Here is a 15,726-nt window from a genome sequence, read left to right as displayed (position 1 = left end):
TATATTCATTTTATTTTTCAAAGACTCAGCACGCAAGAATAGCCAAAGCACAGTCAGTATGCAGTCAAAGAACTTTAGGCACTTGCACGAGCCATCGAAAGAACCTGCAAAACTCTATAGGCCCGGATTCTCCACGTGTAGGCGACGTAATCGAAAGTTGGCTTCGCTCTCCCAGTAACAGCGCGAGCGTTTCCGCTCTCTACTCAACGTTGAAAATTTGCCAGCCGCTTTGATGAGGACACAGAAATGAGCCTTCAGGAACCGATAATGACTGACACACTGCAAATTGCGCACCGTGTGATCGAGTCGCACTTCTCAAAACTATATAGAAATTAATCTATGATACTTCCGTTCCACGTACGCTTTGGAATAATACAGTGTGATACTCGTGGATTCAATGACATGCGTTCGGTAATATTCTGACAACACGAGATTTAAAGGAGTCGCGACTAGCACACTCTTAGAAAAAAGGGAGAAGCAGTTACACCATTTAGGAGGTAATACGAGGTCTGGCACTTCTTTCGGCTTCGTCGCACCTGCATAGCAACCGCAACAGCCTTTAGTAGTACCTAACTTACCATTGCTAGTTGCAGTATAGTGACTGCAGCAGGCCTCCACAAACTCAGTATGTGTAGGACAGTCTACTTTTTTGCTCCATGCATCAAAGCGTTATCCTCCCTTCCATATCTACTCCAAAGTAATACACGCAAAATTTTGAGGCATTTCGTTACTTCTTTAAAGCGTCTTGTGTTCGTGACGAACTACGTAGTTCGTCACGGTTCGTCGTCTATAGCGGCAAGGTACCTTGCCTCTATAGATATCCCTTCCAGTGCCATGCGCACCCAGCAGCCATCATGACTCCAGATACAGTCGACCCGCGTTTATCCGGACTTCATTTATCCGGATCCTGCGCTATCCGGACAAAAAAGCATGGGGCGGATTTCTCCCCATGTATTTCGCCCTCGTTTATCCGGACTTCACCTTCCGGACTCGGACGAGAATTCCAGGGAACAGAAGTGACTAATACCCAACAACCGGCTTCATTTATCCGGTCATTGTCCAGGAAGGACACTTTGCCCACACCTAGTCAAGCGAGGTCGAGGACCGTGGTCGTGGCCTCCTTTTTACTAACACAAAGGAGGTGGTGCTAGGAAGAATTTTCTCCCTTTCCATTTATTAACGTGCACGTTACACAAAAGTAATCCACCTGAGCAGTCTGGTCATTTCAGACTAAGAAGGTCCTCAACGTGCGTCCCTGCGCTGCAATCATAGGTGACGACATCGTCAGTGTCGTCGCTTCTGATAGTGTTCAAGAAGAACCTAATAATGAAAGCGGGAATGTACCAGCTGTGACGGTAGAAAATGCGCGGGCGGCACTGAGAACAGCGCTAGTATTTTTCGAGCAACAGAACAATATTTCTCAAGTTAATGCCATTAGCAAAGGTTTGCAAGAACTGGATGCGTGTATTGGAATGAAACATATGACAATGGATAGTTTTCTGTGTAATGGTCAATAAAGGTGTCCTTTTAGGATCACTCTGGATTTTCGTGTTTCACTTATCCGGTTCCCCCGCTATCCGGACATTTTCACAGGAAACGGAGCCGTCCGGATAAACGCGGGTCGACTGTACTTAGCCCCAGATATCTTTCAGTTTGAAGAAGAAAAAGAAGCCATCATGACATACCGTTGAGGCAACGCCTCCTCTATAAATTGGTTGAGGCTCTCGTTGGTTGAGGCGTTCCTGGAGAGGGAGATGTAATGAGTGATACCCTACGCACAGTGCGCGCAAGTGCAGACAGGCTGCAAATGTTACATGGTGTCATTCCCCTATAACATTTACAAATTCCTCTCAGGAGGGAATTCCTTATTGGTTGAGAACCCCTGCTCTAGGAGCAGGAGCGCTTTATAAAAGGGAAGCCATCTTGAAGGCCTCGCTCTTGGTAGTGTTCTCACTTGGCGTAGCGTGTCATACCCCTGTCACACGGACACTTTCGATCCGCATTGAGCCAATGCTCATCGAGCTCAATGCGGATCCGGCGCTGCTACACGGACACGTTCGAGTATAGGATCGAACTCCGATCCCGCTTAACACGATCAAGTTTGGATTGGGATTCTCGAGACTGCTCGAAGACCGTCGTTTGGCATCCTCGAACTCAGCGAATTTGTTGTAGTCAACAAAAACATTACATTAATTTGCAAATGTTCCTATACAATTCCCATGGAATTTCACGGTTACGGTTTTAGTCCAGGTATGACGGGCGACTGAGTTTGCTAATTTGTTTAATCTCGACCATTCTCGACACCGCGCCCCCTATAAAGGCTTAGTTGACACCACAATGCGGAAGAAGACGCGGTTATTCTCGACTGTTTAGGAACATATTTGTCAAACCGAGCGTACTGCCTCGGAGCTGTTACCACCGCCTGCCGACAGGCCAACCTTTCAATACGCATTGAGTTGGACCATGTAGCAGCGTCGCACACCGAACGCTCTTGAGAAACTCGATGCGGATCGGATTCAATCCGCATTGAAAGTGGTGACACGGTGGTTGACTTGGTGTGACAGGAGTAAGACTTGCGACAGAGCTCAAGAGATGACATCAGTTGCGGCAGAAAATGCGCTACGATGTAACGGAAATGTTCAGTGCAGCTTCAACTCCTTTTACATTCCATTATTAAGGATGTGTGAAGGGTACTAAAGTGGATTACATTGAGTTCTTGCCATGCACTTAAAATTTGTGGAAAGCTTGTGCACTTACGTAGCATGCAGAATCCGACAGCAGCACAGGCGGGTATTTCCCCCCGATTTTGTGCAATTTACGTCGTATTACCATGCATGGGCTGAGAGACACAAAAGAGAACGAACCGCGTAAATCAGTCACCGTGGCGTGACCTGCTGAGTTCTAGGAGTGACCCGAAAGCCCGAGAGCGGGTAGGGCCTTCTTCTTGCGGGCCTGGACTGGGTTCGGATTTGACCATTATGGGACCTGCCGGGCCCGTCCATTACCGGGCCTAGGTCGGGCTCGAGCCTGTGCTACCCCACTGTTAGTTAGCCATGATCATATTCTACGGCCCGCTACGCTGTGCCGGGCTGAGCCGGGTAGTCTGTATATTGCTCGGGCACGGGCGAGGAACCAAAAATTATTCGGCTTGGGCAGGACCCGCGTAGTTGTGGAGCCGTCGGGCCGTGCCCGGGCGGGTAAATTAAAGGAAGGCAGGGCTGGAGCCGTGCCTGAGCCTAAGAATGCGGCCCGTGCACTGCTCTACCCATTAGACACGATAACGCCCCCTAATGGTCGGCAACACCTAACTTTTTTACCTGTGTACTCCCTACAGGGAGCGCCTTTGCTATTTCAGATTTAGACACATGCCCGCAATGATACGTTAAGCTGTTATGGCGTAACTAGAATAATGACCCCCCCATTTTTCTCGACCCCCTTCCGTCTTTGGCACTATGGATGAACCATTGGGTTGCACGTAGGGATTGCTTCTGTCACAAGCAGCCGTCGTGTGCACGGCAGTCGTTGAAGCGGCAGGATTTGAACCACCCACTGACTGTCACTGGGGCAGTGCCCAACGCGATGCCTGGCATCGGCCACATCTCATCATCATTCCTTTACGTGTGCGTGGACCAAGCATCTCTCGATTGCCGATCTCCCCTTGAGGCTTGTGTTGTGTCCTTCAGTTTGTGTGTTTCTGAGCCTCAGAACGGTTGCTTTCCATCGTGCTAATAGTAACAATTGAGTAACAGCAGATGATCTTAGAATTTTCACGAGCCGTGTCTGTGTTGTCTTTCTTTACTGCCCTGAAATGTTTGCTAGTGAAGTGTTTGTTGTACATCATCTCGTATTCCGCGAGCTGCTTCCCAATCCTGCGTTTGACACACCGAATTTTTTGTTGTTTCTTGTCCTTCGGGAAGGCATGAAAGCTAATTTCGGGTTCAGTGCAATATGTAACCCGCTGAAGAACGTCGCGTCGCTACGAATTGCTTTTTTGACACCTTCCAGCTTTTTATGGGAACTTGATGCTTTGTTGTGTTTGCTGTGTTTGTCCGTGCTCCAGCCTCAGAACGGCTTTCCATCACGCGGAACACGGCAAAAGCGGACAGTTTTTCCACAATCGCTTCGAACGATATGCAGATCTAACGCTCCGCCCACACGCAAGCACACCACAAACAAGCGCACCACACACGCGCGTCTGCAGCGTCTGCTCTTCAGAGAGGAAGCGCCACGCGGACGAATGAAGCAGGAATAGATTAGGCCAGAGTAGCTCTATAGGACGAATATGTGATTAAGCAACCGCCCAAAATTTCCCTTTACTTCCCTGATACTTTCTGTTTTGCAGAAAGTGAATGGTGCAGACATATGTCGGCACAGACCGCATAGAAATCGGCCAAGAACGCGCGTGCATTGCGCGAGTTGTGACGTTTCCCACCTCTGTGAGGCTGATAACGACTAGCACTTTCACCACCACTTGAGTCACTAAATAAGCTACGCTTCAGAGTATCGACACTGAGTTCCAAGAGCGAGCATGCGCCATCTTGTTTCCGCGCCACGCTACCCGTGCGCACGCGCATTGCGCGCGTTAGCGCATGGTGCCATCTATCGTGCGTGGGGGAAATGTTCCTTTCGTTTAGCCGGCGTTCACACGGGGCAACTTTTCCCAGCAACTCGAAGCAACTCAAACCAACGTCTTTTGAGCAATTTCGAGTCCGCGTTCACACGCAGCAACTCTGTAGCTCCACCCACAAGCAACCTTATGGCGACCGGACAATGTGGGTTCGAATCGAACTGGTGGAATCTTTTCTTTAGCTGCTGTTTATCAACTTTCAGTCAGTTTTATTGCTCCAGTAGATCATTATTGCCGTCCAGAAGTGGCAACTGATATGTTTCCGTGAAGTTCGTAAAAAAGAAAAAGTTATTTTTTAGCTGCACCTCCAGGATTTGAACCTATGAACCCACGAACGAAATCCACAACGCCATCGGGGGTCACGTGGCAATGCTTCCCTCTCTGATTGGCCGATGCACGAGCAACTTCTCAAGTTTTCGGTCCGGGAGCGATTCGCAGCAACTCGGAGCAACTCGAGTTGCTGGAGGTTGCCGGCTGACAGCAACTCCAAAGTTGCTCATAGTTGCTGCAAAAAGTTGCCCCGTGTGAACGCTGCCTTACAAGCAGCAGTTAACGGTCTTGAGCTCACCTTGACATCTTCGGGACGCTCTGGTGGACAATACAAGGATTATCGCACAACAATCACACACGATCCCACGGCGAGCATTATGTTTGGCGTCTTTGATCCTCAACTGGGGATGGTACGGAAACAAGATGGCGCTCCTGCTCTCCCTTGGACCTCAGTGTCGATACTCTCCACCACCTGAGAGAAGCACCTCTCTCATTCGCGAGACCCAAAGTTCTCTCGTGCCCGAAAGACACACACACGCTAATTTTGGGTGCGAATATGCACCCCATGACTTGTAGTCCTAATTTCTACACTTATTGACATGTTTTATTAGTATGTTCCTTTAAGTATTTAGTATTTAGTAACTTTAGTATTTAGTAACGCATTTTAAACATAAGTTTATAGTACATGCACATGCCTGAGCGGGATTAGCCCATATTCGTGTTCCTAGCTCAAGGTTATGTTACCCACACATATTTGATTTACCCGATCGACGCAAAAAGATTTTCTGGGGGTCGCCCACCTCAGTAAACTTGCTGTAGTTGCTTGCATGAGCTATTGTACGTTTGTCTGCAAACAGCATACGAGTAGGACGAATTTATGAAGCTGAAAACGAAATGGATCGACATTCACTGTCAGTCAAGTTTGAGTTTGAGTTTGATTATAGAAAAAAAAATACTGCCAGTCAACTTGCTCTTCCTCTGCACAATTTATCGTATATTGGAAGCCCGTCGAGGAAGCTGACACATTTGCGGGTGATTCACACTTGGTGAAGAGCTTAGCGACGCAAATTGGAAACGGACTCGTAATAAAGGAAAATGTGCGCCTCTCTTTAGGTGAATGGCATGTTTCAGACCACGATGCTTGAACACAGACAGAGCAAACGCCGCCTGGCGGGAGCCATTTGGACAGGTTCAGTTGTTGGGAAATAATTTATGCGCAAACATATGTCAATCGTGACAACCATTTTGTGTCAGTCTGTTTGCGATCACATTCGATATGTGCAATGAAATATGTAACTCTCTTTGCCTTTTTACCACAGTTGAGGAAAGCGCACGCATAAACGCCTCATTCTCTCGACGCAAACGTGATCAGTTCGAAAATATCAACGGACCGAAATTGAGGTACAAAATCGAGGTAAGGTTTTCGAAGACTTCGCAGCAAATATGGAATGGACGGGGAGATTTGGAGAAGCACCCAGAAAGAATGCGTACATAAAGGCAACAAAATTTTTACGCTGACCTTCGCTGACCTACGCGATTTAATTTCCTTACCAATTTTAGTATCAAAGGTTCCCGTTCAGCCCCATGAGCACATACCTGGGATTTCGCCTTCGCCGCATTCAGTTTCGCCATTAGGAATGAGATACTATTTGCAAAGCAGCAGCGGGTATTTTAAGTTGACGGCGTAGATTAGCCGCTCGTTGCTTGTAAATCCAGCACGACAATCTGTACAAGTGACAGAGAACACCTAATGTTTTTAAGTTGCCGTCACAACTACGGTGGAACGGCGACTGGTTTGAAATAATGCCCGGCTTGTCAAGCAACTGTAATCTATGTTCCCGACTTCTTTGCTGCTCCTGATGGCTACGTAGCCAGCACGTAGCAGACTTCTTTTTGTTTGACGAGCAGTTGTTGACCACTTCGACACAGTGTTTCCCGTAATTCTACATTTAAATTTTCTTAAAAACGTTGTGCACAATTGGGATGAAAATGGTAACTGAAGAGTGCTGCTGAGGGCTCAGGCTATTGAATGGCTAAATTCTCAACTGCTCTACAGTATTTTTGAGGAATTTTTTAGACAACAGAACGTAGTAGAACTGGCATATTTGTGCATACTGAGGGCATAGGAATTTGAGTTTATTATTATTATTATTATTATTATGCGATTCTCTGGCATAGGCAGCACGGATTAGACGGACAGAATTGGAATGTCCAGTTCTTTAATTTGAGTGTATCTTTATCTTTCTTGTAGTTAATATATATAGAGCATGTTGTGAAGCACTGTCACCAACATCATCGCAGATCTATTACCTCCTCTCACCGCTTGTGCAGGAAACGTTAAAATTACGCACATTAAAAACGCTTCCGTCCAACCACTTTTTATTCTATTTGTCATATCTTTTTCTTCGAAATTCCGCCTTTGCTCCTGCACCTCTGTGCTCGCACTCACCCAGTTCCGTTCGCGTTCAGAGTTTCAGTGTTCACTCCTTCCTCATTTTTACTGCTCTGCATTATAGTTTTAGTGCAACCAAAACGCTTACTTCATTCCACAGGAGAGAGAGGAGAAAACTCAAAATGACGCCGCTTCCCTTATTCTTCCCCGTTCTGCTGATTCTTCTCTCCGTTGACTATTACCTTGCCGAGGAGATTCATTGGGAAAGTGTGCCAGTCGAACACGGTGAGTTGGTCGCACAACGAGATGCTGTATATGTGAATTTATTAAGCAATTCTTATTGTTCCTTGTTTTGCTTAGGCACGGGTTCGCAGGTCATTAATCGTACCGACCCGTTATTTTCGCTAACGTGCACAGTTATAAATTCTTCTTGGACGCCTGGAGAAGGGTAATTCCGGCTGATCGAATAACTGGCGAGTGCATAGGAGTGGATAGGTAGATCAAGGTTGTTCTCTCCCTGACCGATTCTGCGAAATGAAATGCCGCACTGATAATATGCCTGCCAGCCACCCCTATACACTCGAACCTTCAGTACATTGTGATGCGTGGGTATGCAAGGCGGGGTGACGTGAAGACTGTGAGAGAGAGAGAAATACATGATGCTATTGGCGAAAAATGAGAGGATGGTGATGAGGATGATGCTGACGACGCTGACAGGGTTTTAGAGAGAGTCGATCAGGCAGGTAGTTTGCAGGAATTTGATGAAGGGTCGCAAGACGGACATCTGCTTTCGTGTGTCAGGGACATGACTGTGACATTGTCAAGTGGTGCATCAATTTAATGCGTGAGGTTTAATAATATTAATAATAACCGGATGGGAATTTCATTTAAATATCTCGCGCGATGAGTCGACCACCATAAAGAAGCACGTGGCAGATAGAGCTTTTTAGCTCCGGTATAAGTTCGGTATATGTTGCTTTAGAGCACCCAAACAATCCTATACAGAATATTACATTATATTAGGTGTATCAAGGGAAAACATGGAGGTGTCAGTTGTTGTGTAGAGATTGATTACTCAAAATTCTCGTAGTAAAAGCAAAAATTAATGTCAACAGCGAATACGAGTGCCTCGTTGGAGACTCACAAACAGGAACCTCACAAGGGTAATGGTTATATGGGTGGGGAGATGGATATATAAAAAAATGAAAGAAGAAACGGATACATTAGTGGGGAGGGGTGCGGGACAGATTACGGGGTGGTAAAGTTAGCGACCAACCCGCATGACCGGCGTGAACAATCCCAAGCAGCACAAAGGACTGGGATTCGGCTGGGAACGTAACGGGGATGATGGGTTTGAGGTGGCCGATATCGCCGTCACGAGCCCGACTGCTTCCCAACTATGTGAGGGGGAAGAATTGAGAGTGAGGGAAACTACATAAAATTATTTCCCGATAGATCCCCGTTCGTGTCCCGGTCAGAATTCTTTCCCGATAGATTCCCGTTTGCGTCCCGGCCAGGATTCTTTCCCGATGGATCCCCGTTAACGTCCCGATCTGCTGTGGTGTACTGGCTAAGTATTTCTTCCCGCTCGTCTCCGGATGTTTATGCAGATTCGGTAACACGTGATCGGATGGTACAGCTTGAGACAAAGTTTCTGAAACACGGGTATTCTGTATTGGACTTCTCCCAGCCACCTTTGGGGAATGCTTGTTTAACAGAATCCTTGGGAAAAATCTGCTCAAGGATTCTGTTCAGCAAGTGTTCCCCTTAGGCCGCAGGGGAGGCGTGGAGAAGTGAAATACAAAACACCCGTGTTTCAGAAACTTTTGTCCCAAGCTGTACGAGACAGTGAAGCATCCCTTCAGGAAGGAATTTGACTGTCTGGTATGAGGTAACTCTTTCAAACCTTGGGCTGCAGTTCACTTCATGTGTTGTGTTGTGTTGTATGACAGAAAACATGCACACGCAGCACCCTGAACAGAAGTATTAATGGAGCCTCACTGCAAAGCAGGCAAGTACAAGCTACTCGGGAAGAGTCGGCCACGCCCGAACGAAACGACCGAATCCCCCGAAACGAAAAACTCACGTGAAACGAAACGAAGAGAGCTTTAGCAAGTCGAACTGATCGGACGAAAACCGCTGCACGGAAACCCGCAAAGACTACGCTGGAGCTCCCTGCATTTGGGCTACCGCGACTGCCATCTCCATCATCTTTGTTTTGGTTGTCATTGCTGGGTGCAAATGGCCGGCGTGTGTGTTGTTAATGTTTGTGTGCTACAAGCTTTGCAAAGTTTGGTTCGGAGGGAGTATGGAACGCCGTTTTGTGGTCAACGTGGCCAGAGTGCCTCAAAAGTACTCCTGCCGCATTCTGGTCACTGTTATAAGTGTGATGCCCTGACACCATCAGCAGCTTTTAAGTAGATTCATGGCACATGAGGAACCTGCGATGTACACCATCGCACACAGTCAAGAAAAATGTAGCATTTAACCTTGCTTTCCTTCATTATAACAAAAAAAGAAAAAAGAAAAAAAGAAAGAACACTAGAGAAAGGGTCGGCAAAACAGTGAGTGTTTTGTTGTTGTTGTTTTTGATCCTATTGATCTCTCACTGTCAGATTGCACTTCCGATCTGTTCACAATCATAACTAACTAATACCTTAGCTTTAGCCAATCTCATGTTGCAATTTTGCTTCAAACACAACGTTCAGTGATTCTTATGAAAACAGCAGCATTTCTCGAAAGATCCTGGAACGGCCACAATCTCAAGATGTAGTACTATTCTACCCGTCGTCATATTTCATCCGCCAAGCCATTGCGTGGAGATGTTGGCTCCATGCCCATTTCAACACAGGCTCACTCGCCCGCGCTCGCGCGTCGTCGCTTCTCTTCCATGCCACCAGCCAGCGCTGCCTGTCGCGCATGCGCTGTTCTTGTTGGGTTCGCTTTTGCTGCTGTAACGGTCGTTTCTCGTCGCCGCGTGTAGTTCGCGTTTGCGAGCGTTCCAGCAAGTCTAAAGCGTTTTAGAGGCTTTGTATTGTTGTTCTCACCTGATGCTGTCGTTCTTGCAACCCGTCTGATATTGCAGCTGTCTGTAAGTGGAAGCGTTTCTTCTAACCGCGAGCAGACCAGTCGGTCTCGTTTGACATGTCAAAGAGTGAAGACGCTGCCTTGCATGTGAAGCCAAATCGTTCTTCGCCTTCAGGATTCTTGCCGTTTCAGGTGTGTAATTAATATAACTGTGAAGTAATATGTTCGACTGCGCCATGCATTCTCATTGTCCGTTTTACTCTATTTGCAGGGATCTGCACAACGACAGGGAGATAGAACGCCAAGAGAAGTCGACTGTATGCTTTGTGCAGACGGTATGTCATATGTCTCTACACTGCTCTACATATAAGTGTCCTGCCATCGTATTTTCTGGAACGATATTTCTTGCAGGTTCAGCGTGTATGACGCAGCGGCCTCCAGCAAGAGAAACTCAAGCACCGTGTTCAAATGCGGTGGGGACTCTTGCTCGACATGACAACGCTTAGAAGTGCTTTTTCGGAAGAAGGACAAGTTGGACCGGAAATGAGGACCTAGGTGTGCTCTTTTGCGTTGTTGTTCACCGTTCGATCATTACCAATTTTCGTGCCCCCGTGAGTTCAACGCTCAGGTATGTTGATGATAACTGGATATGCGTTAAAAGGTACGTACTCCGGAGTGGTGAATTGTTGTGGTGAAGTGATTTGTTGCTGCTATCTCCTGTTTCGTGAGGGTTCTTGTCGGTACTCATATACCGCAGGCATGAGGGGCTTTCTTTGCAGAACATTTCAGTAAACCAAGACTGCAGCATTTTCAAGATTGCCATAACCAGCATCAATGCAGCTCTCATGTCAACATCAGCATCAAGACAGCTCTGATGTGAGTATCAGCCAAGGCAGCTCTGATGTTAACATCATCATCAGACCAGCTGTGATGTTAACATCAGATCTGATGTGATTTGGGACACTGTCTTAATGCTAACATCAGCTGGTGTTAACATCAGCATCAGAGCAGCTCTAATGTTAGCATCAAGACAGTGTCCCAAATCACATCAGACCTGATGCCGCTTTTTTTTTTTTCAATAGGGATGCTTCTCCTTGGCCATGTTTTTTTGTTTTTTTTTGCTTATTGACGTTTTTGTGAAGGAACGCCGGATATGTGCACACCATTGACTGTCAGCTCTAGTGCCGGTCAGCTGTCATTTTTTACAGTTTTCGTTGTAGTAATTGCTAGTCATTTGCACCAAAGGTGCTGGATGTGAACTATTTTCTCTTTCCTGGACTTGCATTTCTCCCAGTCGTTGGCTTTGTAATTTTTTCATAATTTAAATTTTCTCTTGGTAACTCTTGAGTTTCATAATCCCTACACTGTGCATTTTACCATTTTTGATAAAGCTCATTCCACATACCGCGTGCGCAGACTATTTTGTGCTGACGTGCAGCAATTGTTCCGTTACGTCTAATGTTACATGCCATTCATTTTTGTGTCTGGGCAGTACTGAAGCATGAGCAGATAGGCAGACTGCCTATTACTGCATAACTTCGTTTTCTTCGAGACACCACCACTTGTGCAGGCAGACCGCCTCTTGCTGTATACTTTTCTTTCTTTTGAGACACCGTTGACGTGCCAGTGGTTACGCAGGCAGGCTGCATATTACTGTATACCATTTCCCCCCATGCAGCAATTTTACCGTTACGTCTAATATTAATGCTACATGCCGTTCCTTTCGTCCTGGGCCACTACCGAAGTGCAAGTGGTTAGGCAGACTGCCTACTACTGTATACCTTTTTTGTTTCCTTTCAGAGACCACCTCTTACTGTGTACGTTTTCCCCCCCCTTTTGAGACACCATTGAAGGGCCAGTGGTTACGCAGGCAGGCTGGATATTATGGTAGACCATTTCCACCCTTTGCTTTTCAGGCTACATTGCCAATGACAGTAGTTATGCGGACAGGCTGCATATTTCTGTATACCCCTCTTTTTTTGTTTTTCATTTCAGACACAATTGGCATGCATTGGGTGATGCAGGCAGACTGCTTAGTGCGCACCACTCGTCGTTTAGTCTATTGAGGTGCTACAAGTGTTGTGTCAGTCAATTTCCTCTCCGAAAATAAAATGTTGGGCTCCACACACACTGTTTACACTCGAAATTATTGTAATTATTAAAAATAAGCATATTATTGCTAAAATATGCATGGGGGGGGGTAAATATGCATGGGGGGAGCCCCTGCCAGCATTATCGGGGATCCGTCGGGGACCTGCTGGGACCGAATACTTGCTGCCGATGTCGGTCCTTAATCAACCCGGTGTTGCAAACTGGAGGAAGGACCGGTATCGGCTGGTGGCATGCCCCCGACTTTGTAGGATTCTTTCCCGATGCTGGACCGGCTTCGCCCCGGTCCTTTGTGCTGCTTGGGATATCTCTCAAGACAGCTTCTGCCCACGGCAGTGACGCCAAACAATAAGTTCACAGAGTAAAAACAATAAGACAGCTTGATTTCCAGCAACTGCACAAGTACAACGTCGTTCACCCGCCCTAATAACCACTCCCCGCATCGTTGTCGAAAGTTTGCCTCCGCTATTCTTTTCTCTACTTTACGATGGTAACATCATTATAATGGGAAGTTTCATCGCCAGGGGCTAAACTCTACCCCATCACTGGTGGTGATGAGGAGATTGAAATAATTAGCCCCTTCACCATAAGGATCGAGTCCTATCGTGTTCAAAAAGGTCAAAAGAGCTCTGAAATAACCCACAGGAACAGAACGGAAAATAAACATACGGAGGTGTTTGCTATAAAGTGCTTGCGTTCCAGGGAGTATTTTGATGATGATGAGAGGAACAAGAAGGAAAAAAAAAAAGGTGGGGGATGTGAGCTGCGTCCCGTCCTGTTCATGTTTCTGCCATTTCAGGCGACTGCGACTACCACGGTACGCTACTCAAGGATGGCAGCATCTACGACAAGGTGTACGATTGGTGCGGTCTCGTGAAGTGCAACGCCTCAGCCGCAGCAGTCGAGATCACCAAGTGTACAATCCCTCCTGGCTGTGAAGAACCGAAGAGGGGTTTTTACCCAGAATGTTGTCAGCACCTGATATGCCACTAACAGCTAACGACTGCGTTCGTTACGAAAAATAGCACGCAATAAAAAGTATGAAAACTAGAGATAGGACGAATCCAGAATTTCTCGAATCCGAATCCAAATCCAAGGAAAATTCTACGAATCTCGAATCTTCCGAATGCTTTCTTTAAAAAGAGTTGAAAAAGTCAGTCAAAAAGGTATTCTACTGAAAAGTGTTTTGAAGCAGAATTTAATATTTTTGTTTAATAAAAAAAAACAAATTTCGGGACAAGACATTGACATTGCACCAATATCGCCATGCAATATTGATGTTATGTTGCTAGTGACGGCTTTCGTTATGCTGCAACAATGTTATAGAAACAACATTGCAGAAATGTGACACTGCAATGCTGGTGTGACATTGCTAAAGACCGGCAGCAATATTACAGCAACAATATTGCAAAAAAATAATATTGTAATGTTGATGCAACACTGCCATTGACCAGTTACGTTACAGAGTAGCACCGTTACAAAAGGAACGTCCGAGGAGCACTGCAGTCTTGGTGATATACGTGCAAGTGAACACAGTATGCTTACATATTCAGCAATCGTCCAGCTCCTGGGCAGAGTTCAGCGGGAATGGTGCCGACATCCGTCATGAAAGTCTACCGCAAAGCTTCTGGGAAAATCGCAGACAGGATTCGAACCCGTGTTACCTCGCTGTCTTAGCACGTAAGGCGACCATTCTAACCACTATGCCACGCGAGGGCTCAATGGCTGTGGTCGCACTGATGCTATGGAAGAACGCCATATCGAGGGTCAGCGCGCATTCACACGTGCGTAAGGATGGATTGTAATTAATTTCAAGTTCTCGGTCGGATTAATTTTCTTCGAGATTATGTTCTCCTCGTCTCGATCCTTTTGTCCATAGTCATCTCCCATGGTACGTCCGCAGTGTTGTCTCCCCATAATGGTCGCACTAATTGTAATGTTACCTCACTGCGGCACGTGAAACATTGCCTGAGCAACAAAATCGTAATATTTCTAAAATGCATTGTCTCAAAATGCCGCGCCAACATTGAACTAGAGGCATTGTGGTAACATTCCATTTGTGCATGAAACGTTGCCGCAAAGTTTGAACACGTCGTCAAAAACAAACTGACAAAAGATTTCGTTATATTGTTTATTGGTGGGAATTACAGATAGAACAAGATGGTGCAAACATTGTGTTACTGGAGCACTCGGAGCAAGTGCCTCGGAAATGCTGCATGCAAAACGTGCAGTATTGCAGCAATATGTTTGTTTCGATGTTGCTACAATGTTTCAGACGTTGCCTATAGACATAACATTTATAAGCTGCGACGTTTCCTTGATGTACCATGTGCAACATTGCTCTCGGAAGAGAATCACACTGTTAGCTCTACGCATCCTTCGAAATCTATCTCTCAAATAGCTTAATCAGTAATATATCATCCTTACTACTGCTACGTAGATCCCTGACTACTACTGCACTACTTATCTTTCTACCATCCCCTTTAATCCTGGTTAAACCCATTACTTGATTTGCATAAAGCGAGATAAATCGAGCTTTTAACTCTAAAAATTTTAAATATTTGTGCTTTTTTATTACAGTACAGCAGATGCACTGACATAATGATAGTGCTGCAACGCTAACATTAGGTCGCTGATGCACTGTTTTGTGAGTAATGCTATTGCGACATTGCATTAGAATTGATTGCCAAACACCACATCAGCAATGTAAGTGCGACATTTCTTCAGTATTGCACACGCAAATTGCTTCGGAGACACAATCACACTTTTGAAATACGGCGAAAACATTGAAATAAAGACTCTGCGCAAACGTCGAAGTTACGTTAAGCGTTTTGGAAGAAACGCAATTGCAACGTTGCATTGACATGCATGAACAATGTAAACGCCACATTACTTGAGTGTAACATATTCATCATCGCTTTAATATCGCAATGATAGCTCTACGTGATCTTTGAGACATAGCATGAACATTGAAGTAAGTATATTGCTACAACGACGAATGTGGGCATGAAACATAGCTGCAACACTTGAACGTTGAGGTAATATTGATGCCACGCATTTGCAACATCTTGTGCTGTCTGGGCATATACAACTTCCTAAGTGTAACTTATTTAACATGTTGTTCATCGACTACAGGAGATACATAAACTGAGGAGTCTGAATTCCCTCCATAAAACTAAGAAACAACCAAAGCAAAACCGTGTTACTTTTAAACTTCTAATATCGGAGCTCTATGTTGTGGTTTTGTAGCGCCGCGGGAACCGCCGGCCAAGCAGGCTTGGAGGCAGTGATGGCCACTAAC

General features: G+C 45.9%; 1 long non-coding RNA gene across 3 annotated transcripts; it reads left to right on the top strand.

Annotated features, from left to right (window-relative positions):
- Positions 1-6,204: 6,204 nt before the first annotated feature.
- LOC135376793 (uncharacterized) lies at positions 6,205-13,477 on the top strand. 3 transcript variants are annotated; one of them, XR_010417854.1, is made up of 7 exons: positions 6,205-6,311; positions 7,450-7,574; positions 10,375-10,508; positions 10,588-10,651; positions 10,728-11,192; positions 12,117-12,203; positions 12,312-12,442. It is a non-coding gene; the product is annotated as an uncharacterized LOC135376793 (long non-coding RNA). The 3 variants fall into 3 exon arrangements; XR_010417853.1 differs by having other exon boundaries at positions 12,117-12,442; XR_010417852.1 differs by lacking the exons at positions 10,375-10,508; positions 10,588-10,651; positions 10,728-11,192; positions 12,117-12,203; positions 12,312-12,442 and adding an exon at positions 13,225-13,477.
- Positions 13,478-15,726: the final 2,249 nt, after the last annotated feature.

The sequence above is a fragment of the Ornithodoros turicata genome, unplaced genomic scaffold (genome assembly GCF_037126465.1).
Source record: "Ornithodoros turicata isolate Travis unplaced genomic scaffold, ASM3712646v1 ctg00001301.1, whole genome shotgun sequence".
NCBI classification, from domain to species: Eukaryota; Metazoa; Arthropoda; class Arachnida; order Ixodida; family Argasidae; genus Ornithodoros; species Ornithodoros turicata.
Note: the sequence above shows the minus strand (reverse complement) of the source record. Positions and strands in the feature narration are given on the sequence as shown.